This window comes from Lemur catta, chromosome 4, assembly GCF_020740605.2.
Source record: "Lemur catta isolate mLemCat1 chromosome 4, mLemCat1.pri, whole genome shotgun sequence".
Classification (NCBI taxonomy): Eukaryota; Metazoa; Chordata; class Mammalia; order Primates; family Lemuridae; genus Lemur; species Lemur catta.
In genome coordinates, this window is record NC_059131.1 from 116,647,545 (window position 1) to 116,671,986 (window position 24,442).

A 24,442-nucleotide genomic window follows, 5' to 3' on the forward strand; every position below is an offset into this window, starting at 1 on the left:
AAAAGGGAAAGAAATGCTGTTCCACAGATGTTCAATTTTGATTAATCTATGACAAGGAACTTCCAACTGAGAATCAATGTTTTGACGTTTTTCAGATATCAATCATAAAAAGCCAACACTAAGTTTTTATAAGAACACAGGGGAAAAAGAAGTTAATAGGTTGCCTGCAGAAAGACGATCTGTCATACAAAACCTGATACACCTTTTAGTCAGCTAAGATGTGCATCCTATCCTAAAGCAATAGCTTTTATTATGATTCCCTTAAAGAGGAAGGAAGACAAGAGGCCATGTTTTAATTTAGCATGAGACAGTGTTTTTTAATAATTCTTCCTACAAGTATGTGATTAAACAAAAAGACAACATGTATTTTTATTCACAATACCCCTTATATTTAACTCTTTGAACTAAAACATTTTAAAGAAACACAGCCTTAGCATGAAACTTCAGAAATGTAAAATTAACTGACCCTCTCATAAAACAGTTTCATTTTATTCATAACATTTAATTTTCATATTACACCAAAAAATAATTCTGTGTAGAAATGCAAACTTAGTGAAGGCTTTTCCCATTTGACATAAACATAGTTTGAAGTGCAACAGACTCCTGGCACTCCTAGATATAACACACAGTTTCAATAATTTGGAAATAAGCTAAAATTTATGAGTAGAATCATACCTACTATTAAAATGACTCAAAGTTTACTAAGATGAAAATATTTGTAAGCTACATTAAGAATTACTAAAAATATTTTAAAATGAAAATACAATAAAACAAAATATTAAAGAACCAAATTAAGCCATGTGTCACATTTCTTTCAGAATACATCCAAGTTAGGATCAAATTAAATGTAGAATATACTTAAGACTCAACAAATAAATTCACTAAGAAATTTACTGTAAATGCAATAACTACTTATCTTTTTATCTACAAAGCCTAGGAATTGATTTTGTAATCCCAGAGAGATCTCATATCAGGCACAGGACAGAGGCAAATATAAATATCCTTTGGAAGAAGAAATACTCAACTCAGGTCTTGCCAAACATAAATTTGCAATTCAAAATTACTATAGAAAATCTAAACACCTGTGATTATAACCCATCAGAAACAGAATTAAAATATTTTGTTTTGCTCCTGCCTCAAAGGCTTTTGATATTAAAGTTATCTGAAACAACATATATAATAAAAATATCTAAAACGTTTAAAAAAGAAAATAAGGATTCCAAGTATGAGCAAACAATAAGAGATTTTTAAAGACAGATTTTGAAAACTAGAACTTCAAAAATATAATTTTTGAAATTAAAAGCTCAATGGATAGAATAAATAGCAAATCTTATAAAATTGAGAAGAGAAATAGTGAAATAAATCAGACACAAAAGATAGTAAACAGAATGAGGCACAAGGATAAAAACAGTGAGAAACCTAAAGGAAGTTAAGAAAAATGGGGACCAAAATAACAACACAGATCTATTTAGAGTTCTAAAAAATCAGACCAAAGAGAATGGAGTGTGTGTAATGGGGGAGGGAAGAAAATAATATTAGAAGAAATAAAGACTGATTTTTCCAAAACTGGCAAACAACATAAGCTTCAGATTCAGAAAGCACAACAAGCCCAAGCTAGAGCTCAAGAAAGACATTTGAGGCCTGATAACGAAGTTGCAAAGCACAAAATGATGTCGATAACTTTAAAAGTATCCTACAGAGAAAAGAGATAACTAGAAAAATAGACACGTTATTACACTGATAGCAGACTTCTCAATAGCAGCAATGGAAGCCAGAAGACAGTGGAATAATATATTCAAAACCTTTAAGAAAGTATCCTTGTCATTTAAAACCGTGTAAACAGAAATGTAGGCAAAATAAAGATATTTTCAGAAAGACAAAAACTAAAACATGCACCAAGAACAGATTCTCACTAAAGGAGTGTCTAAAGATTGTAACAGCAGGAAAAAAGAATAATTCTCCCTAAGGAAAGTGTAAAATGCAAGAAATCATATATTTCATGTATGCAGACCAATATATACAACAATGTTTATTGAAGCAGTGTTTGCAATTGACAAAGTTTTAGAAATAACTTTAAATGTCCATCAATATGAAAATGGTTATATTATTATTATTCTATGACATACTATACAGCCCTGAAAAAGATTACAGTCTTGAAAAAATTACATTTGCTCATATGAAAAAAAATGTACAAAATACAGTATTAAATGAAAAAAGGAGACTAGATGAAGCCAGAAAGATAAGAGGAAACAAGGAGAACATAAAGAACCTTAAGAGTCATAAAGAAGAACTTGCCTTGAACTCTGGGAAAGGAAGCCACAGAACAGTTTGAGCAGAGAGGTAACATGGTCTCACATATTTCAACAGGATCACTCTGGCTTCTGTGTTGAGCATAAACTGAAAAGTGACAAAATAATGAGCCCAGGTATGAGGCTACTGAATAATTCAAATAATATTTTAAATGAACATCCTGGGAAAAGAACTTTCACCTTATAGATACTAGGACTAGAATTCAGACATATATTGACAATCTGTGGTGAAATAGCAGGGAAGACAGCAAATAATATAAGATTTATAAGATGATCCACCCTCCTGAGACAGAATTCATCCCAAGAGCAATAGAGGCCTATGAGTCAGAGGGAAACTCTCCCAGTGGATTACAGCAGGTGTTTATGAACCTGATCTAACTCAGGGACCTTGTCAGCAAGCAGGCACTGTGGAAAGTGTTTCATAGAATGACTAATGAGCTTTAGGTCTGCAGAACTTCAACACAGACCATAAGAAGCTGCCTCCCTACTCCACAGGGACTGGACTCACAGTCCGGGCTGTGAAGGATCAAGTGGCGCTGAAAGTACAAAGGACCCGCAACACCATCACAAATGGCAGCCCAGGTGACAAGAGCAGTAGCAGTGACACAGGGTGCACTTCAAACAGTGCTCGAAGGTGATGGCACGCGTCCCTGCCAGCACCAGCCAGCGTCACCAGCATCATCCTGGTGGAGCACCAAGCAAGGTCTGGAGAGACGACTGCGTCAGTCATACGGAGACGACTGCAGGGGCAGGCATGAGGCACAGCAGCTGAGGGAGACGAGCGATTCCTCCACCTGTGAGATGCCCCTGGGGGACCACGGACATAGGAACCAAAGTGAACACCTCAAACTGGACTAAGACCCAGAAGGCGCTCAGATAAAGGTCATCAAGCTGCAACAACTGAGTCTGAATTTCAATGTGTCATCTCCACCCTCAAGTTAGTGATGCCTACGGACTTGTGGGCAACACTTTTAAAATATCTATGATAAAATTAAGAAACTTGTTAATGACAAAGTACAATGATAAGCAAAACAAGCATAACCCAGGTATTATATTTCAGGTCTCTCTTGCTATACTATGAAAGAAGTAGAGATGTGAACAAATATTTCACTGTTACTAATTAAGCATTTTTTTAATTCTAAAATCTTCCCTGATAGCATCTTCCTTAACTAATAATGAGTTTATACCATTAACCTTTGAGGTCAATATTATGATTGGTAAATATAACACTGATATTGGCAAAAAGAATCATTTCCTTGTAGGGACAGAAAGCTGTTAGTCTGAACATGCTTACCAATTATTAACTCCTAGAGTAATTTTCACTCATTTTTCTTAAAACACATAATATCAAGTTATTGGGAATTATATTAGAAAGACCTTGCTAGGTATTGAGAATAGAAAACAGTGATCTGGTTTTGAGGCCAACTAGACTGAATTCTACTTCTATAATACACAGACTGCAAGAGCAAACAATTTCACACGGATTATTTGTCACGTGAGTTTACCTATGAAAATAACCATGTACTGGAGATTATAGGCTAGAGGGGTCACAAGAGGCCTTGTTCCCTCTCCCTGCGTGTCCGGCTCCTTCACATTACACCAAACTGGGTGTATCCATTTACACTCCGCACACACACTACCACGAACCTCCCAAGTTTCCCTCCTGCAGTGTCCAATAAATCTAATGGTTCAAAGTTCTTCCCAGTAGGATGGTCTGAGTGCAGTGGTATTTACAACTAATTGATCACAACCAGTTACAGATTCCTTTGTCCCTTCTCCACTCCCATGGCCTCACTTGACCAGTCTTAAAAAGTTCTTCCCAGTAGAACAGACACTGGAGACTCGGAGGGGCAGGGGGGTGGAAGGTGGGAGGTGGGAGAGGGGTGGGAGATGAGAAATTACCTAATGGGTACTAAGTACACTCACTGGGTGAAGGTGACATAAAAAGCCCATACTTCACCACTATGCAATATGTCCATGTAACAAATCTGCACACGTACCCCACAAATCAATAAAAATTTTTAAAAAATAAATAAAAATTCTTCCCCATGTCCAACTAAATCTCTCACAAGAGAACTTAACTCTTTTCTCTCTTGTTGAAAAGCTGGAACATCACCACATGTAATTTAAAACAAACCCAAAAGCTGTTACTGAAACTCTATTTCCCATATCTCACAAATTATTTCCTCTACATAAATGTGGTGGTTCTCAACCCTTTCTGTTCATTAAATTGCCTAAGGAACATCATTTAAAAAAGAAAAAGGTGGCCTCTTTACCCTATCCCATACCATACTAAATGTCTGCAATTAATTTTTGTTTAAAACTCCCCAGGTGATTCTAATGTGTAGCGCTGGTTGGGAACAACTACCTCAATCTTTCTGGAAAAAAAAAAAAAATTTCAGCCTTTTTTCAAGCTTCAGGTGTTTCAAACTAGACTCAAAACTACAACATAATACATAATTCCACATGTAAAACATTAGTGTTTTTTATAGATGTTCATAAGCATAAAGCAAAATTTCGTATCTTAAGCCAAATTTTTCCAATGACTTCATTACACCATTCCCTTAGTGTCTAAACTGATCATACCCTTCTCACTCTACTAATGAAACCCAGGCACCAAAGCTGAAAATCTCAGAATCAGCCTTAACACACCTTCTTCATCCTCTACATCTAATCGGCTGCTAATCATGTTAGTTCTTCCTTTGAAATGTAGTTCTCATCCATTCCTCTTCTGTCATATTCTAACCCTACTCTAAATTCTTACTAACTAGTCTGGCTGACACTTAGCTCTTCTCATCCCACTGCCACTAAATTAATTCCTTAAAATAGTGTTGTCCTTTGTCTTGGTTTTTAGAAACAGGGTCTCGCTCTGTTGCCCAGGCTGAAGTGCACTGGCACAATCATAGCTAACTAGAGCCTTGAACTCCTGGGCTCAAGCCATCCTCCTGCCTTGGCCTCCCAGGGTGCTGAGATTATAGGTATGAGCCACCCCACACCCAGCCTAAAATAATGTTATTATGCCCCTGTTCAAAGAAAAATATTCAGTGGCTTCTCACTGCTTACACTGAGAAAACCCAATTCCTCAATCTATGTTGGTATTTAATACCTCAAGTAGAATATTCAAATTTTAACACAATAAATAACTCTACATATTAAGACCAGTCAATGTAGCAAACTTGGCACTTCTGACCCAATTCCATCCTACCTAAAATTTATTTCCCTCTACATTCCAATATAAATTTTCTATTCAATCCAGGCATCCAGTCTTTCACGTACATAAAATGACAAATTCCAAGGATTTACTCATACTTCAATACATGCTGTACCCCCTTCCTCAAATACTATGTTCACTTTTATCTGTATCTCCAAATTCTTTGCTCTGTTCTGGACCACTGCTGTGAGGCCTTCCCAAAACACTGCAACCTCACGGACGGTCTCACTTCCAGGCAATACATATCATCTAAGCCAGTTATTTTGAAATATGTTATACTGCCTTACACTTCTACTTAACTATTTTATATTTCCTCACTTAAATAAAGATCCTGAAGGCAGAAATCATGTTTTTTATTTTTTCTGTATACTTCATAAAAGCAGTCTTTTCAATTTTTTTCATGGAATTTATTTTTCATTCCTTCCAGCCAATGGAAATATATAATGCATATAAAATTCTTCCCTATCATATCACTTTTTTCAGAGTAAATCTCATGACATTAATTTACTTATATCAACGTGCTTATTTTAAGTAGCTAGCCTACTTTAATATAAGTCTGATCAATTCTGATTTAAAGGCAATATAATGAATCAAATACTTGTTGATATCAAAGAGAGTCAAGTGTTCCACCCTTATATGTTTTCACTAAAGATAACAAGCAAATGAACAGGGTAAAGCCATCACTAATTAAGAAAGCACCACGCTTCAAGAAATAAATGGTCAATTAAACAGTAATTACATAGAATAAATAGTAATTATGCAGAATTGTCCTTGGACATTGGCTGCTGATGTGTTTTAGTTAGCCTCCATAACGTTGAACACAAGTTCTCAAACTTTTTGGTCTCAGGAATTATTTTTACTCTTAGATATCACTGAGGTCATCAAAGAACTACTGTTTAGGTGAGTTACTGCAAATGATGTTTACTGTCCCAAGTACACACTTCATCAGTCATTGGAGCAATAACTTCATCCCAAAGCCTATAGAAAAGTCCACCACCTACTTGTGAAAATGGGAGTAAAAAAGGCTAATAACATATCAGGATTATCATGAAAATAGTTCTGACCTCACAGAACCCCCGAAGGACTCCAGAGGATCCCCACAGCCCCCCAGACTCCATGTGGAGAAGCACAGGCATAACACAAAGAATTTAGAAAACAGCATAAAATCATGTTTAAATGTCGCATAAGCTTTTAAAAAATTAAGATCTTCTTTAAAACCTATGAAAAAGTCAAGGTATAATTATTTATTTGTTACATAAATATATTCCCTCTTTATAGGTACAAGGGAGAAAAAGATTTCAAGGTGAAATGCCTTTAGAGCACACAGGTGTACCCACACATATAGATGCAGGTGGTGTAAATCAGTGCAGTGAGCCTGCAGGAAACAACACAAGGATGCAGTAAAAAAGAGACCCCAGACCCCTTCTCAAGAAGGCAGCATCATCCAGCTCCAGCCACGTGGAAAGTGGGCCCAGTGTTGACAGACACTGTGATTTTTCAAGAAAAGCTAGAATTTTTATGAAAAAAAAAATCACCTAATTTTATGTTGGGAAAAATAATTAAACATTTCATGAATACCATGTGAGCCTACATACACACATTGCCTAGAACAGCGCCTGACATTTCGGAAGCCTTACGTCATTAACTATCATCATATTCAGTACTGTCAGGCAAAAGGGGGAAAATGCTAAGACACAGATGCAGACATTTGGCCATGGTGAATGGAGATAATGCATGAGGCAAAATGACTGGCTGTTATTTTTTCTTTATCTTCACATAAATCTACCTCATTCCACCCCCAGGACCTTCCTAAGTCTGGTCACTTGTTTTACACCATCCTTGCGTACTTCTGTCTTAAGGAATGATTCCTTATCAAATTTTCATCAACTATTTATTAGCTGAAAACTTAGAGCGCTGCACAGTAGCTCACCGCCCACTCCGACCTAACGTGTACATTTCACGTGTTTCACCTCTTGTCTCTTTCCTTCAGCTCACTGCCACCTTCTACTTTCTACCCTTTTTCTTCGCCCTTACCTCTTTATCACTGGATAGCCAGCACAATCTCTAGCCTCTGTTTCTCCCCCTCTTTCTCCTTTTCTGTTTTTCAGAGTAAAAGTGAAACGAGGCAACCACGGGAACAAGCGCCTCATACTACCAAAGGGAGTCAGAGCAAGAGAAGAGTCATCACAAGATGACACCACAGCATCCTGCACCTTAGAACAGCCGCAAACAATACAACACAAGCAGCTGCTCACCCACGTCTACACGTGGTTACTCTCAGGAATAAGTTACATACACTAACACAGCCAAGCAAAGAGCCCAAGTGCAGAAAACCTTAATTATTGTTCAAGACTGATATCTGATTGACAGGAGAAGGAGAAGCAATTGGTCCAGATCGATAGGTCCAAGCCAGCAGGTGACACAGGGATTAGCACCTTAACTTCCATCAGTTCTAAATGGATTATAACTAAATTCTCAGTATTGATAACATTAATATCAATATAAGATCAGACAGAAATCTCCAAATTCTTTTTACACTAGAACTACAACCATCTCCTACCTGGACTTGTATACTATTTCATAACAACACTGACCACCTGAAGACCTGTATGTACTAACAGAATAGGCACCAAAATGCCACAGACCAAATAGGAGTCTTAATATGTACCAGAGACGTGCTCTACCCAACTTTTCTATTTCTGCAGAGATACACGATCATATTAAATAAGGAAACTGGGGAAAAATGAATAAAAAGGATCCAGATTTTATTCTCGTATAATGAAATAAATATTCATACCTTGACAAAAGTCCGTAATGCAGCTTTTTAATTAGGGAAAAAGAGCAAAAGACAAACATTACATATCTATTGTTTCCTGCATTTATAGTGTGGTCTGCAACATATACTTTCCAAATTAAGAAGTTTAAATATATGTTTAAGTATTGTAAGTCAAAAGACACAGTTGGAAATACATGTGTACTATCAGAACTCAAGTATCCATCGCTGACAGTCATCTGCTTGACCTGTTTTCATAAACACAACACACAGACCTCGATGAGTGTTTCTCCTCCTGCTCTTCTACCTTACCCAACACTTTTCCCCTCTTACTGGCTTATTTTGCGGTCAGAGGTTAAACTGTTAACCCTTCACCTTCCAGGAAAGTTTTTTTTCCTCTCTTTATAAAAGGTTTTTCACAGTGTGCAGCAGTGGGATTAGCTCCTCTCTTGGAGAACAAAAGCTGTGTCTTTGTCTTCCTTGTTTGTGCCTGGAGCCCTACATCAGAGGAAGCTGCTCCTACTCAACACACACAATGATGAGATTGTGAGGAAAGGAAAGCCTGGCCTCTCGGTGTCTAGACTCTCACCCAACCAGCTAGCCAGAGAAAATCCTGTCAAGCACTCAGCTGAAAATTAACTAAGGTATCCTGTTGAGAACCTGATGAAGATGTTATGTGACCACAAGGTAAAACTTTCCATTGTTGCACATAAAGATAAGAGAAAAACCTTTAGAACTCAATGCTTTAACAATCTTGGTCACCAATTCACACATGGGTCAGTAAATGTATTTTACTAACATACAACCCCTTCCTCTATACGCTCTCTTAAAATAATACACAGGCTTATTTATGACATTCTAATCTCCTGCACTTAAAAATCTAACTAAAGGATACATTCAAAAATGTTACAATAGACCATTTTTTATTTGCAGTTTTTATATTAGATATTTCTCGTTAGAAAGTTTACTATTGTGTTTATCGCTGAAGGAACTGGTCAAAATGCAGAAGTCAAAAGAAAACTGTCATATCTTTTCACATCCCTTAATATTTATATATTTTACAAGTTTTTAATATTGAACAAAAGACAAATAGTAAACCAAAAGCAGATATTCAATTAAAGCTTTAAAACAGAAGTAAAGTCATACATAAAACAAATCATACTTATAAAAACTATTTGTAAATTTTTTTAACCTGTAAAATGTTAAACACATTAAACAAATTTAAATTTGGTCATATGATGTCAGTAGAAAAACAATTCCCTTAAGTATGTTAAGTTATGGGTGAGTTCATGAATATTTACAATGATTGTGGGGAGGACTACAGTTTTTAAAATATAACCTTATAATTCACATCCATGGAAACAACTAATGCTGAAAATTATTAAGTGAAAACTTATTATATATGATTATAATCATATTAAATAAGCTCATAGTGAAATCTGAAACGAAATGCACAAAAATAGATATTTTTATGTTATTGGTATAAAAAGAATCTTTTTCCTTTTTTCAAAATTGTCCATAATATTTAACATGAATAATGTAAAAAATAAACTGTGCAGAATAATCAGAATAGTTCAAAAGGCTACAATGGATAGGAATTCATAAGAGGTAAGAGTGCAACCACTGACTATAGTATTCAGAATTCAAGAATAAATCATGGGTTACATAGTTCATACAGTAATATAAATTGATTCCCCAAATTTTAGGAGAAATGTAAACATGCCCTTTTTTAACCTATAATGATGATTAGCCTGACAACTTCAATAGGTCATGACCAACAAACTTCACAAAAGAAATAAATTTATTCTTATGAGGAAAAAAAAAAATCAATGCTTATACATAGCAGATGTCTGATTTGGAGAAGTATGTGCTATTCTTTTAAGAGTCACATGAAAATTGGCCGGGCGCGGTGGCTCACACTTGTAATCCTAGCCCTCTGGGAGGCCGAGGCAGGTGGATTGCTCGAGGTCAGGAGTTCGAGACCAGTCTGAGCAAGACCTCCGTCTCTACTAGAAATAGAAATAAATTATCTGGACAACTAAAAAAAAAGTATATATAGAAAAAATTAGCTGGGCATGTTGGCACACGCCTGTAGTCCCAGCTACTCGGGAGCCTGAGGCAGTAGGATCGCTTGAGCCCAGGAGTTTGAGGTTGCTGTGAGCTAGGCTGATGCCACGGCACTCACTCTAGCCCGGGCAACAAAGTGAGACTCTGTCTCAAAAAAAAAAAAAAAAAGAGTCACATGAAAATCTAAGCCTGGCAAAGAACACCATTTAAATTGAGGACTTTGGAACAAAATGCATAAGCAATGACTGGCAGGAAATGTTAAATATTTCATTCCTACTTCTGTAGAAAAAAAATGTATACAAAATTTAACAAAATTAAAAGGAACATTTGATAAAACAGAAAAATATAAGAAAATAAATTTAGTTAAATCTATATATGTATAATAGTTAACAGAATGGTACAAAACCTAAGATTAAATAGATCTGTCATGCCTATCATTAAATATCTTTTCTGTCCATGAATTATGTCTAAGTAAAATGATGGAAAAGAGACAACCAATTAACCATGACTCTTAAAAATCAATATTGTATGTACGTTCAAGACATGAAGGAAACATTTACCAATGGTAATTTCTAGAATATGGGATTAGGCATGATTTATATTTTCTTGTATATGCATGTCTTTATTTTCCAAATTTCCATCAGTAAGTATGCATATATACTCATAAATATACTATATATTAATACATCCATCAGCATTAGACTACTATCATAGTTAATAGAAAAATTAATTATTTTATAGAGTAACTTAACTTTGGAAACAAGAATGCTTTATAACAAAACATTCTTATTTGAAAGTACTTCTGTATAGTCACTTCCTCCAACAAACCAAAAATCAAGAATTTCAATGCTTCCTTTAAAAATTTAAATTTGATCTGGCTTATGATAAAATATATTAACTTTCCAACTTCTAAAAATTTAAGAAAGCTTAATGTTAGAAATAAATCATTCTGAGAATAAATGAAGCACAAGGGAAGAAAAGGAAGAAGAAAATATGGGAGAAACATAACGGAAGGCTACAAAAGAGAATGCTATGGCATGATGGAGGCCAGTCAAGGTTTTTCCTGTAAGAACTAATTTTTAGCTAATATGTGACACTTTTATGAAGCTTGTTCACAGTTTTAAGTGCTTTTCTACTACAAATGTAACTGGCCATTTTTGGCCAGCTGAGCTAGAATTAGCACAAAGAGTAACTCCATTCCCACCATTCTTCCCTGCTGTCTCTTTTTAAATCCATTGATACGTACAGCAGCTTAAGTTTAGAAATTAGATAAGTAAGGGTTTGCATCAGAGGTGAAGGATGAAAAACAAAAGGAAGAACAAAAAACAAGTTTGGGCCAATAACGTGTCCAAGCTGCTTGGACTGGGGTGAGCTCCTAAAATCATACAAGATGCCGATTCAGTACAGGCATGAGTGGCCAAATGACCGTTGATCTACTTAAATGTTTTTTCCCTTTTCCCTCAGCACTTGGTCATAAAGTTAAAGATGACATTTTCCAATCTCCCTTATACCTAAGTAGTATCACTGTGTGACTAAGTTCTTAGCAAGGAAAGTAACGTATCAAATTTTCCCCTACCTTGCCTAAGAAATTTCTTCCCTTAAGTATTTCTCTTGCCTGTCCTGTGGCTTAAACTTGGACACAGTTAGTGACCCAGCTTTGAATGCAGATGAAAATAACAGTCTAAGGGCTGGGTATAGTGGCTCACATCTAGCACTTTGGGAGGCCAAGACAGGAAGAGTGGTTGAGGCCAGGAGTTCGAGATGAGCCTGAGCATGCATGAGACCTCATCTCTACAAAAAACAGAAAAATTACCCGGGCGTGGTAGCACGCACCTGTAGTCCCAGCTACTCAGGGGGCTGAGGCACGAGGATCACTTGAGCCCAGGAGTTTGAGGTTGCAGTGAGCTATGATGATGCCACTGCACTTTAGCCTGGGCGACAGAGCAAGACCCTGTCTCAAAAAAAAAAAAAAAAAAATAAGTACTGACAGTTAAATAGGAATATTCCAATAACTTTTTAAATAATTTCTGCACTTTATCCATTTAAGATTTAGCGATAAAACAGAAAATTGAGAAAACATTACATAAACACTCAATTCAACATAAAATTTTACTTTTACTCTTACAGATAGCATTACTTTTAGGGCACAAAAAGTTGTAACTTGTTAGACACTAAAATATTAGTTATCATACTACTTAAGTCCTTCTTCAAAAGAAGAAAGGTTACTGGTTTTTGCATGGGTGAGTTTAGCTTTTAAAAAAAATCTTTAGAATTTTGTGCCAATTAGCCATATAGAATGTATTAATCGCAACCTAGAGAAACCAAAATTGCTTACTTTAATCATTTATTATATTTCAAATTTTACTAAGCTGGATAAACTTAAAATACACATGAAGATGTTTCTAAAAACTAGTGATTTAAACAGTAACAGCAGAAAGACAGTAATAAAAGCATGGCAGGAATAGAAGATACAAACTGGAATGACTAGTTCATGAACAGTAGGAACCGGTGAAGGGAGGAAGGAGGGAGTAAACCACTCACAAGTCTTTATGAAAAGGTAACAACCTCTCTTACTCGTGCATAGATTGAATGTTATATAAGGCAGACTGATCTATCTTTCAAGATCACTTTAGCATGAATTTAAAGTTATGGAAAATCCACATTTTCCAAATGAATTTAGCCTATTTTACCAACAACATCAGGTGAGCATTATTCCACACACCTTAGGTAATGCTATGATTATTTTCAAGATTAATTCATAACAAATACACTACAGAATAGATTTAAACTGGAACTGAAAAAATAATATATCCATTTGAGTACCCATTCTGCAAAGAGGACTTCATTGGGCCTGGAAAGAATGCAAATGGACAAACTTTACTCCATGTAGGACAACACAAAATAACTTCTTTAATCAGAGAATGTTCCCTGCAACTTAGGATCACTCTCTGCCCGTGGACATACCTGACAACAGCAGCAGTTCAAATAGGCCAGAGGTGCAGCAGGCAGGGCTGGTGGAGCCAGAAATGTGGGTGACTTCCTACCTAAAATTAGCTGTGCCCATTTCACCACAGCTGGGTGGGGCTCCTCTATTTTAAGGTGTACAGCTCTAAACTGCTTAAGAGAAGATAATTGCTGGCTGGTTTCTGGAGATAAGAGTGTCAGTAAACTTTCCACCAAGGCTTTAGGATAGCCCACTAGTCTCCACAAAACCCCACACTTAACCATCATGCTATCCAGGATCTGAGTGCACTACAAGGAAGGTCGTACACTGGAGATATCCATGAAGATGCACCATGCAAAGAAATATTAGAAGAATAAGCAAGGAGACATTCTTCATTCTTGTCTGCTACCCATGCCCACACACACACATGCACATGTACAATATAGCAAATGTGGGGGGAAATTATAACAATCATGATATTAAAGTACTATACTCTCATATTTTCAGGCAATCATACAGAACTGACAACTGAAACCCTTCCAAGTAATGTGACGCCATTGTTTCTCTCTCTCTGAAAGTGCTATGCCACTGAAGTAAATCCAGCCCAAGGGGCTACTCAGTCTACATTCTGCATTCCAGAAACATTAGAAGGGAATTGGTGTAGCTTCTGTTGATACTGGCAGAGAATCTGCCTTAATGTTTTTAAAAAGATGCTAAATTTTCAAACACAAATGAAAGAAAATGAAAAGACAAACCCTTTCCCAAAACTAACAGTAACTTTATCAATGAATCATGGTAAAGTTGAGTTGTAAGTTATATGGGCTTAACACACACCTGAAATTCAAGCTGCACAGATAACATTCATGATTTCTATATCCCCAAGGCAAAGACCTAGCATCTATGTTACTACCAGAAACCTGAGACACTCAATGCAGAATACACATTTAGTACTATTATTTTCTGATACTATCATGTTCCAGTACTCCACAATGTTAACACTTGCTTTGACTGACTCAATCAGTTATTTGAAGAATTTACAGAACACACATACCTTCATTTTCAGAGGCATGACATTTCACTTTCAATACCAAGTCAAAGGTTCTTTCTGGATTGGCCCTAAAAAAAAAAAAAAAACTTTGTTATATTTATTTCCTATAACAAATAAGCATCTCCATAAAGCTTGTATTTTCTTAATTCTAAGACTAATCTTGTTCTTACCTCTACATATTAAATGTAACTATATGACTACAGTATAGCAGAAATAACAATGAAAATGTTTCTCAGATTAGAAATTTAAGATTACTGATATTTAGGAGCTGAGATCTGAGACTTGGGGCAAAGCATTTAACCTCTGAGACTATTTTCTTACCTTAAAAAAAAAAATAAAGTGCCTTGTCCACTTCACAGAATAATTGTATTACAAGTCAAATAATATATGGGCAATTACATTATAAATCAAGTGCTGTATAAATGCAAATCATCGCTTTTATCTTATTGCATCCAAAATTGGAAGGCCAGTGTGTCCCTAAGTGTTTTTAGATCCTGCCAATGGAGCTTAACACAAGCTCTCAGCCTTTCTTCCAAGGACTTGCAATCTGAGTGTAAATGACGAATACCTGGCTCCACCTGCCACGTTCTATTAATAGATCACCATAGGAGATTTGTAAAGGTCCACGAATGGGATACTTTGCATATACTTTCCTTGAGATGTATTTACGGTACTTAGGCATGTTTAAAGTAGCAAACTATTCAGAGACTCGAAAGATAACAAAAAAAGACTTCTTTCATACCAATTATCATTGGGGAAACTGGACATCAGCCCCCAGATTAAATTTTCCCACTACAAACTGTAAGGCTGATTTGCATCAGTCAGAACTTACTGTTTTTACTAACTTGCCACACGTTTAACCTATTCATTGGTTAAATTTCAAATTGTAAATTGAAATCTATTAAGACACTTTTTTTTCAAAACAGAGTTCTGTTTTATCTCTCTTTCCATCAGAGGGTAAAAATAGGCCTAGTCTGATACCACAAGTCCAAAGTGTTACCATCTTTCAGTTATTCCTGCTGACGAGACTTTAGTGTCTCTGTATTACACATTGGCTGTTTTTAACACGTACCTCCTTCAAGAAAATAAAGCCAGCTCTGACTTCTAAATAAATACTGATTTTTAGAAAATTTTTGTTACAAGACATGATCTAGAAACATAGAAAGTGACAAGCCATATAAATTAATTCACAGATACACATTTCCTCAGCCCTCCCACCATTAACCGGTTTCAGTGGGAAAAAATCTCAACTCTGATTCCGTCTCCAGCCTCCCGGGTGGACTTACTCCCCCTTTCCACCAGATGTCAAACAATGAAAACAGTTCCAAATGACACAATTTTCCTATTTGCCTAATGCCCTTTAGTACCTCTCTTAGGGGTAAAAGTTAAACATTGGTTCAGTCATGCTTCTGTGAGATCCGAAAGGCCGTTCCCAGTGACGGGAACACACGAGCTCACGGGGCGCGGGCGGCGGGAGGCGGCGGGGAGGGGCATTCTCCCCGGAGTTTCAGGAGGGAAATGCGCAGCTCACGCCTCCGAGACACCTAGAAACAAAATCACCATCGTTATTAAACCGCTTTTTACCCAATCTCCTGAAGTAACATAGCCACTGACGGATACTGTAGCGCACACACAAAGTGCCGTCTAGTCGCGTGGCATTTGCGGGCACCCTGCAGACCCGGCGCCTCGTCCACAAACGTCAGAGGCCAAGTTAATGAGAAGAAACTGCAGAAGGAACAGCCGAGACACACTGGTCAATGCAAGTCAGAAAGACACGGTGACCTGGATGCTCAGAAAGCGCTTCAAATAGCGACCGCTCCACCTCAACGCTCCTCCCTCCCGGAGCCTCACAGGGCAGCGACCGTCCCGCCGGACACACCCGGGCCGGGCCGGTCCCCTCAGCGGGCGGCGCCGCGGCCGCCCCTCCCCCCCGACGCGGCGACACCGGCGCTCCCACCGCCGCGCCCGGGCAGCGCCGACCCGCCGGCCTGGAAGCCGCTGCCCCGGGCGCCGGGGTCGCGCCGCCGGGCAGGGGGCTCCTCACGGCCGCGGCGGTGGCGGTGGCGGCGGGCCCACGTCCGCTGCGCCCCCGGCGCCTGCCCGCCCCCCACCCCCCACCCCCCAAAGCCTCCGCGACAGCAGCGGCGTGGCCGGCCCCTCGCCGCCGCCCCCGCCCCCGCAGCCGGCCTCGCAGTTCCTGCGCCGGCGCCGCGGCACCTTCCGCAAAACCAGGAAGTCGCGGGCGGGCGAGGGGCGCGCGGGGCCGCCCGGTGGCTGCACCTGGGCGGCGGCTGCGGCCGGAGCCGCGGGGAGGCGGGGCCGGGGTCCCAGCGCCCGGGCGGCCGAGGGCCACGTGCCCCCTGCGACCGAGCCGCACCGCCAGGGCGCCCCGCGTCCTCAGCACGGGACCAGCCCTGCCGTCCCAGGACAGCCCGAGCTCCAGGGCCTCGCGGCTCCAACCGCCCCACACCAAGTCCCCGGAAAAGTCCCGGGACTCGCAGTGTCCCCACCACGCGCCCACGGACCGGGTCCTCCCGTGTCAGATGCGAAGTCCCAGCTCGCGCCGCTGCTCGGCTCCTCCTCGCTCCCGCGGGCCGCGGCTCTGCGGCCCCAGAGACGCGGCGCCTACTCGGCAGGGACAGGGCTGCGCCGGCCTGCGCCTGTGGGCGACGGACGTCACACCCCGCACACCGCGCTCGCCACGCAGTCAGACGCCACGCACCACACACCGCACACATGACACTCATACACCACACAGTCACACACCCCGCACACATGACACTCACCACACACCACATAGTCACACACCCCGCACACCGCACTCACCACACAGTCACACGCCACACACCACACACATGACACTCATACACCACACACTACACACCGCACACATGACACTCACCACACACCACACAGTCACACACCCCGCACACCGCACTCACCACACAGTCACATGCCACACACCACACACATGACACTCATACACCACACATCACACACACCACACACCACACTCATGCACCACGCACTACACACCGCACACATGACACTCACCACACACCACACAGTCACACACCCCGCACACCGCACTCACCACAGTCACATGCCACACACCACACACATGACACTCATACACCACACACTACACACCCCGCACACTGCACTCGCCACACAGTCACACATCACACACCACACACACACTACACACCGCACTCGTCACACAGACACCACAAACCACACACACCACACACATGACACTCATACACCACACACCACACACATGACACTCATACACCACACACCACACACACCACACACCACACTCATACACCATGTTTTTTATGAACTCGTTATCCTGTTCCATAAGCAAATCAAATCAAAATACAATGAACTGGATAAAAAAATATAGTAATGCATGTAATAGACACAGAGCATAATAGTTAAATGGCTTCTAAAAATCAGTCTAAAGGAGTAAAAGATACAAATAGACATTTCATAAAAAGATATATAAGATCTTAAACAAATGAAAAGTTACTTAACCTCTTAATGTGGGAATGAAAATTAAAAAAAAACACTGAGCTACTGTCCCGACCAGCGGGGCATACAACGCAGGGGTGCGAGGAGGACTACCTGCTGCTGGTGAAAGAAAAGAGACAAGAGACACACAAAATGGGGGCAAGACAAGATTCTGATCAAGCCCCAAAATTTTATTGCTGGGTGGCTGCTTATATGCACTGTAACGGGGGAGGGTAGGAATAAGGACTCGTGGCAGCTGCTGATAGGAGGAAGGGCGGTGATGTGATATGAGACGAGGGAGTGGGAGGGGTGTTACAGGCTTTGCGCGCGCTTTCTTTGTGCAAGAGGGAGGAAGAAGAAGTATGTAAGCTTAAGATGGCGCTTTGTATAAGATGGCGTTTTGCATAAGGCTAAGCTGGCTCCCAACATCTCCTCCCTTTCTGTTTTAAAACAAGAAGGAAGGTGAGCATTAACCGGGTGAGGGAGCAGGGGCCTGGCTCCTCCCGTGGGTCGTCTGTGCCCACCAGTGATGGCTCTTGGTATCTTTTGGGGAGGAGAGGCAGAGCCGAACTTATTCCAGAGAATAGTAGATACCAACCTCTATGCAAGCCAGGCATGCTCTCAGGGATACCCAGAGAAGGTCGAAATTTTTGTGACCTTCCCTTGCAATACTTTGTTTTGCACTCATCCCGGTACTCATACCCCTCTCCTGTGAAGGGAGGGGGTAGACATGTCTCTGGTTAGCATGTCATCCCCGTAGGGAGGGAGCCATAGCAATCTTCACCAAAACCATCTTCTACTGCCAGTCGTTGGTAATGAATTTGGATAGGTTTAGCAAGGATAGCATCAATTTGTCCTTTTATGAGATCTGTAAAATGGCGAAATGCCCAGGGTCCAAAGGTTATAAGCAGAAGGAGGCAAAGGAGGGGGCCCAAGATAGGGAGAAGGTAGGGGAGAAGTCCGTTAAGTCCGGTCCAGAGTGGGTTTTCAAATAATTCTTTTCTTCGTTTGATGAGATCTTCTTGTAATTTTTTGATCTTGTCCCCGACGATGCCAGACTTGTTGGCATAGAAACAGCACCGTTCCTGCAAGGCTAAGCAAATTCCTCCCTGTTCCGCAGTTAGTAAGTCTAATCCTCTGCGATTTTGTAAGACAACCTCAGCCAGTGAATCAATTTGGTCTTGTAGGTCATTGATGGTCCCAGAAAGAGTTTGAACATCATTGATTAACTGGAGGGATAACTTATTATAGGTGTGGGTGGCAACCCCGACCCCTGCACCTCCAGTGGCCATAGCAGTTGTTATACCCAAACCTATAAGTAAGGGAATGGCCTGGAGCGCGCGTCGGTGACGCCCCACCGCCAGGTCAAAACTAGGGAGGGGGACAGGTTCTTCCCCGGGGATGATGGAGATGTCAGGGAGGAGGCTCGCTAAAATGCAGAGGCCTGTCCAATTGGTGGGGAGTACAGTGTAGGCGAGGTTGCCCCCACAGACAAATACCTGACCCGGAGGAGAGCAAACAGGGGTGGAGATGTTGGTTATGGTATGGCAGTTAGAGAAGGTAATAAATCCAACCTCAACATCGTAAGAGTTATTTTGAAATGGTCCTTGGAGGCAACCGGAGGAATTAAAGCCTGAAGGTTGTACTCTGAAAGGGGGTGAGAATGAACAATTGGTCTTATCGTCAAGGGGCATGTAGGAAACGTTATAGGTGGGGATCACGGTAGGCAAGGGCGTACCAGAGGTCATGCATAGCCAGCAATCTTGTGCAAGGGAGGGATTAGTGGTATTTAATAGAGAGAATGTGGTTTTGAGAATATTTTGTGTCTGTGGGTCTAGAGCAATGTCTCTGGGTTTAGGGAGAGCAAGTGGATGGTAATCTAAGAGAGGATTTAGGCGTTGGGCAAGTTCCTCTAGGCGGTGAGCGACTTGGGATTGTTTTTGAATGTCACTGGGGCCCCCACCGTCCGATATATGAATTGGGGCAACGGTGTGCCAGCATACGTCTTGTCCCACAGTTCCCCAGCAAGATGCCTGCACATATTTTTTTGTATCCTCGGGCTGGGCACTGCCAGAGGGAACAGGGGAGGACCTCTGCAAAATGGCCGTATAATAAGTCTTGTTATTAAGGGTGCAGGACTGAACAGAGGTATAGCAGCTTGAATGGATTGCTGTGTAGACTCCGCTCGAACAGCTGCTAGGACAAGGCCCAGGACGGCCCTGTGTGGAGGGAATAATTGTGGGCTTGGACACACAGGTCCATTGTTGTTCTGAAATCCCTGAGTATGTTTGACTATAGGCTAGGTAGGCTATTTTTGAGGAGCAGTCAATTGTTTTAGTATAAGAGGAGGGGGTAATCGTGGTCGTACCTCCACCGCAGTCACAGGGGTTCCCATAGAGGAGTCTTATGAGTTCCTGCGGATTTGGCGGGGGTCCGAAGCCGGCGTATGTGCAGGAGGAGCATATGAGGAGGATAAAGAGGCAGAGCTTCATTGCCTGCAAGGAAGGAAACAAGTTTTCTCAGGGACTTGTCCCTGGATTGGCTGAATTAATTTCTCTGGGGGGGTTTATAGGCTTAACTAGGCGCTCAGGTAGCCATCGGGGCCCTCCCTCTTGAGTATCATAGATACAAGAGGAACCGCGTCCCCATATGAGGACCGGGTCGGGACCCTGCCATTTAAGGGTCGAGGGATTTTTCCACATAACCTGAGCATACTGATCATTTGTCTTTTGATGCCAATGACGATCGGCGGCTGATTTCCCTTGTATATCGAGGTGCAAAAAATTAAGAGTAAATAGAGCATGGTTAAGGAGGTTACGTGGAGAACCTCTGGTGGGGTAAAGAGTGGTGGTTTTTAGCTTGTTTATGGTATTTTTCAGAGTTTGGTTAGCCCTTTCCACGATACCCTGGCCTTGGGGATTATATGGAATTCCAGTAATGTGTTTAATCTGTAGCTGGAAGCAAAAGGTCTTGAAATTTTGAGAGGTGTATCCAGGGCCATTATCTGTTTTAAGAACGTTAGGCTTGCCTAGAACAGTGAGGCAATGGAGGATATGAGCAATTACATTTTTGGTGGCCTCACCACTTTGGAGAGTGGCAAGGATAAAGCCACTGAAGGTGTCAACCGTGACGTGAACATATTTTAGGTTGCCAAAATCGGGGACGTGTGTGACGTCCATTTGCCATATATCATTTGGAAGTAGACCTTTAGGGTTAACACCCAGGTGTGGCGAAGGTAGGAAGGTTACACAACCTGGGCAGTTTCTAACAATGTCTCTAGCTTGTTCTCTGGTAATTTTAAAATGAAGACGCAATGTGCGTGCATTCACGTGGTGGAGGTTATGAAATTGCTGGGCAGTTTTAAAGGGGTCCTGTAGTAGGGCAAAACAGGCTCGGGTCAAGGAGTCGGCCTGTGCATTTCCAAGAGAGAGAGACCCAGGAAGGTCAGAATGAGCTCTCAAATGCCCAACAAAAAAGGGCTTAGACCGTGACAGGATCAACAACTGTAGCTGTTGAAACAAAGGCACCGCATTGGTGGAGGGTTTAATGAAGGGAACTGTCTCTAATAGGGGAACAGAGGAGGCAACATATGCACTATCAGTATATAGATTGAAGGGCTCATTGTTCAAGAGCTTAAAAACCTGTATGATGGCAAACAATTCAACAAGCTGAGCCGAGCGAAATGGAGATGAAAGAACATATTTTTTATCATTTATAACATAAGCGGCCGTGCCCGAGGAGGAGCCATCAGAGAAAACTAAGGCTGCTCCATCCAGGGGTTTAGATGAAGTAACCCTTGGGAATGTAAAGGGGTGCAGCCGAGAAAATTGGAGTAGCCGATTGGCAGGGTAGTGATTGTCAATCTGGCCTTGAAATGAGATCAGGGAAATAGCTCAAGAGTCGTCATTCTGTATCAGCCAATGTAATTGTTCCTTAGTATAGGGGAGAACAAGGTGGTTAGGATCTTTCCCAAAGTGTAGACGACTCTTTTCTCTTCCCAGTCTTATTAATTTTGAAACTAGATCAGTATAGGTGGGTAAGACCTTACTTGGAGAAGAGGGTAAGTATAACCATAATAAAGGGCTCTGTTGCCATAGGACCCCAGTAGGAGTGTACGGGGTGGCACAAATTATTAGGGAAAAGGGTTGACTATAGGTCAAAAATGTAACCTGCTGGTTTTGTATCGCTGTCTCCAAAAGTCGGAGTGAATGCTGTGCCTGAGGGGTAAGAGTGCGTGGAGACAAAGGGTTAGCATCGCCCTGAAGAATATCAAAAAGAGGTTTAAGTTCTCCTGTGGTTAGTTTTAGATAGGGCCGTAACCAATTAACATCTCCCAGGAATTTTTGAAAGTCATTAAGAGTACGCAGGTGATGGGTCTTTAACTGCACCTTTTGAGGAGTGATGGCAGTAGTGTTGAGCTCAAAACCTAAGTAATAATAGGGATCTTTTAACTGTATTTTATTGGGAGCAATCTGTAACCCAAGGGCCGTAAGGACCTTTTGCAAGTGGGCACTACAACTAAGTACCTCAGAGGTAGTTTTGCCTGCTAAAAGAATATCATCCATGTAATGCACAATATAAATGTGAGGCCATTGGTCCCGAAGGGGATCTATGGCTTGTGCAACATATTTTTGGCACAGAGTAGGACTGTTGGCCATGCCCTGCGGGAGTACTTTCCACTGAAACCTTTGCATTGGTCCCTTGAAGTTAATTACAGGCAGGCTAAACGCAAAGCGTTCCCTATCTTGGGGGTGTAATGGAATGGTAAAAAAGCAGTCTTTGAGATCAATGATGATTTTGGAATGGTTAGATGGAATAGCCACAGGGGATGGGAGTCCAGGTTGTAGGGCTCCCATGGAAAACATCGTTTTGTTGATCTCTCTTAGGTCTTGGAGCAATCTCCATGCTCCGCATTTTTTCTTTATGACAAATATAGGTGTGTTCCACGGTGATGTGGTGGGTTCAATGTGGCCAGCCATTAGTTGTTCCTGCACTAACATTCTGGCCGCAGCTAACTTAGTTTCAGTCAGTGGCCATTGGTCTACCCAGACGGGGGTATCTGTTTTCCATTTTATTTTGTCCGCATGGGGTGCAGGAAGATCAACGGCCATTAGGGTAAATTTTGGTTGCCTAGTCCTTGTCGATTGATATTGGGTGTGACTACAATAGGTTTTGTAATACCTTGGTTGTTTTTTCCTAGCCCTTGGCCGGGAAGGAACCCTTGATTTAACATTTGATTAGTCACCACCTCATTTGGGTGGGCTGCACATGATAACTTTTAGTTGTGATAATATATCTCTCCCCCAAAGATTGACGGGGATCCCTGGAATGATATAAGGCTGAACTTTTCCTGTGTTTCCCTCTGTATCAGTCCATGTTAGAATTTTAGAACTTTGTTTAGGGTTGGTGGACTGTCCAATACCTTGGAGATGGGTATAGGAGGTCTTAGAAGGCCAGGAGGAAGGCCAGTGTGTGTCTGAGATAACGGTAGCGTCAGCCCCTGTGTCTACCAATCCCTCAAATTTCTTTCCTTCCAAAAAGAGGGTCAATAATGGTCTATCGGGAGTAATTTGTTGGATCCAATAGGCGTCGGAAGAGCCGAAGGCGGAATGAGAGCGAGGATAGGGTGAATTACTACTATTCTGAGTATTTAGAGGTAATATGAGTAGTTGAGCCAGTCGTTGACCCCTCTTAATGGGGACTGGACCCGAGGATGAGGATATCAAAATCTTGATTCGTCCCGCATAGTCATTATCTATGACTCCAGGGACAACAGTCAGGCCAGCGAGGGAGGAGCTCCCTCTCCCAAGGATTAGACCAAAAGTTCCCGGGGGCATGGGGCCAAAAACAGTAGTGGGGAGTATTTGCACACCGTGTTCAGGGATTAGTATTGTGTCGGTGGCGGAACAGAGGTCCAGGCCTGCACTTCCAGGGGTGGCTCGTTGGAGGGCGCTAACTCCTGGGCGGGGGAAGCCTGCCTCGGGGGGACGAACCGTACTGCCCCTAGGTTCTGTCCCAGGGATGGGGCCAGGGGCTGGCCCCTCTTGAAGTTTCCCTGCGTCTTGGGGAGAAGGTTCCCATCTATATCAGTTTTAGAATAACAATCAAATGCCCAATGCTTCCCTCTCCTACAGTGAGGACAGATAGAGGAAGGAGGGGGTCGAGGTTGCCTGACATTATTTTGGGAAGTATTTTGAGGTTTTGTTGGACATTCTCGGGAGAAGTGGCCAGGCTGTTTACACGTGAAACAGGTCTTTGTTTGTTGGGGTTTATGGGTGGCAGCGGTGACAAAGGGTTTTAGGGCCGCCCCGATGGCAACACCGATGGAGTGGGAGGTCCCAACTCCTGAACATAATTTGATATAGTCAGCAAGAGAGCCGTTACAGTGTGGGCGAATTGCTTCTTGGCAGGCGGGGTTGGCATTTTCGTAAGCTAGGTGTTTCAGAAAAGCACTTTCGTTTTCGCCTTCCCCAACCAGACGCTCTGCTGCATCTGTCAGTTTACTGATAAAGTCACAGTATGGTTCATCTGGGCCCTGGCGGATTTTGGCTAGGGATGTGGTGGCGGACCCCTT

The 24,442-nt window shown here is 41.5% G+C and overlaps 2 long non-coding RNA genes across 6 annotated transcripts in view; both read right to left on the reverse strand.

The window, feature by feature from the left end:
• The window catches only part of LOC123637414, a 32,244-nt gene extending 15,948 nt beyond the window's left edge, over positions 1-16,296 (reverse strand). For 2 of the 5 annotated variants that reach the window (XR_006734879.1, XR_006734876.1), the window contains exons 1-2: positions 15,720-16,293; positions 14,356-14,420 (exon numbers count right to left, since the gene is read on the reverse strand). This is a non-coding gene — a long non-coding RNA (uncharacterized LOC123637414). Of the gene's footprint in view, positions 1-12,271; positions 12,312-14,355; positions 14,421-15,719 lie in introns of those variants that run through there. The other 3 variants (XR_006734877.1, XR_006734878.1, XR_006734880.1) reach the window with 3 other exon arrangements.
• A 3,066-nt stretch (positions 16,297-19,362) lies between these two features.
• On the reverse strand, positions 19,363-20,412 carry LOC123636541. The gene is made up of 2 exons (XR_006734582.1): positions 20,237-20,412; positions 19,363-19,515 (listed from the first exon to the last, which is right to left on the reverse strand). It is a non-coding gene; the product is annotated as an uncharacterized LOC123636541 (long non-coding RNA).
• Positions 20,413-24,442: the final 4,030 nt, after the last annotated feature.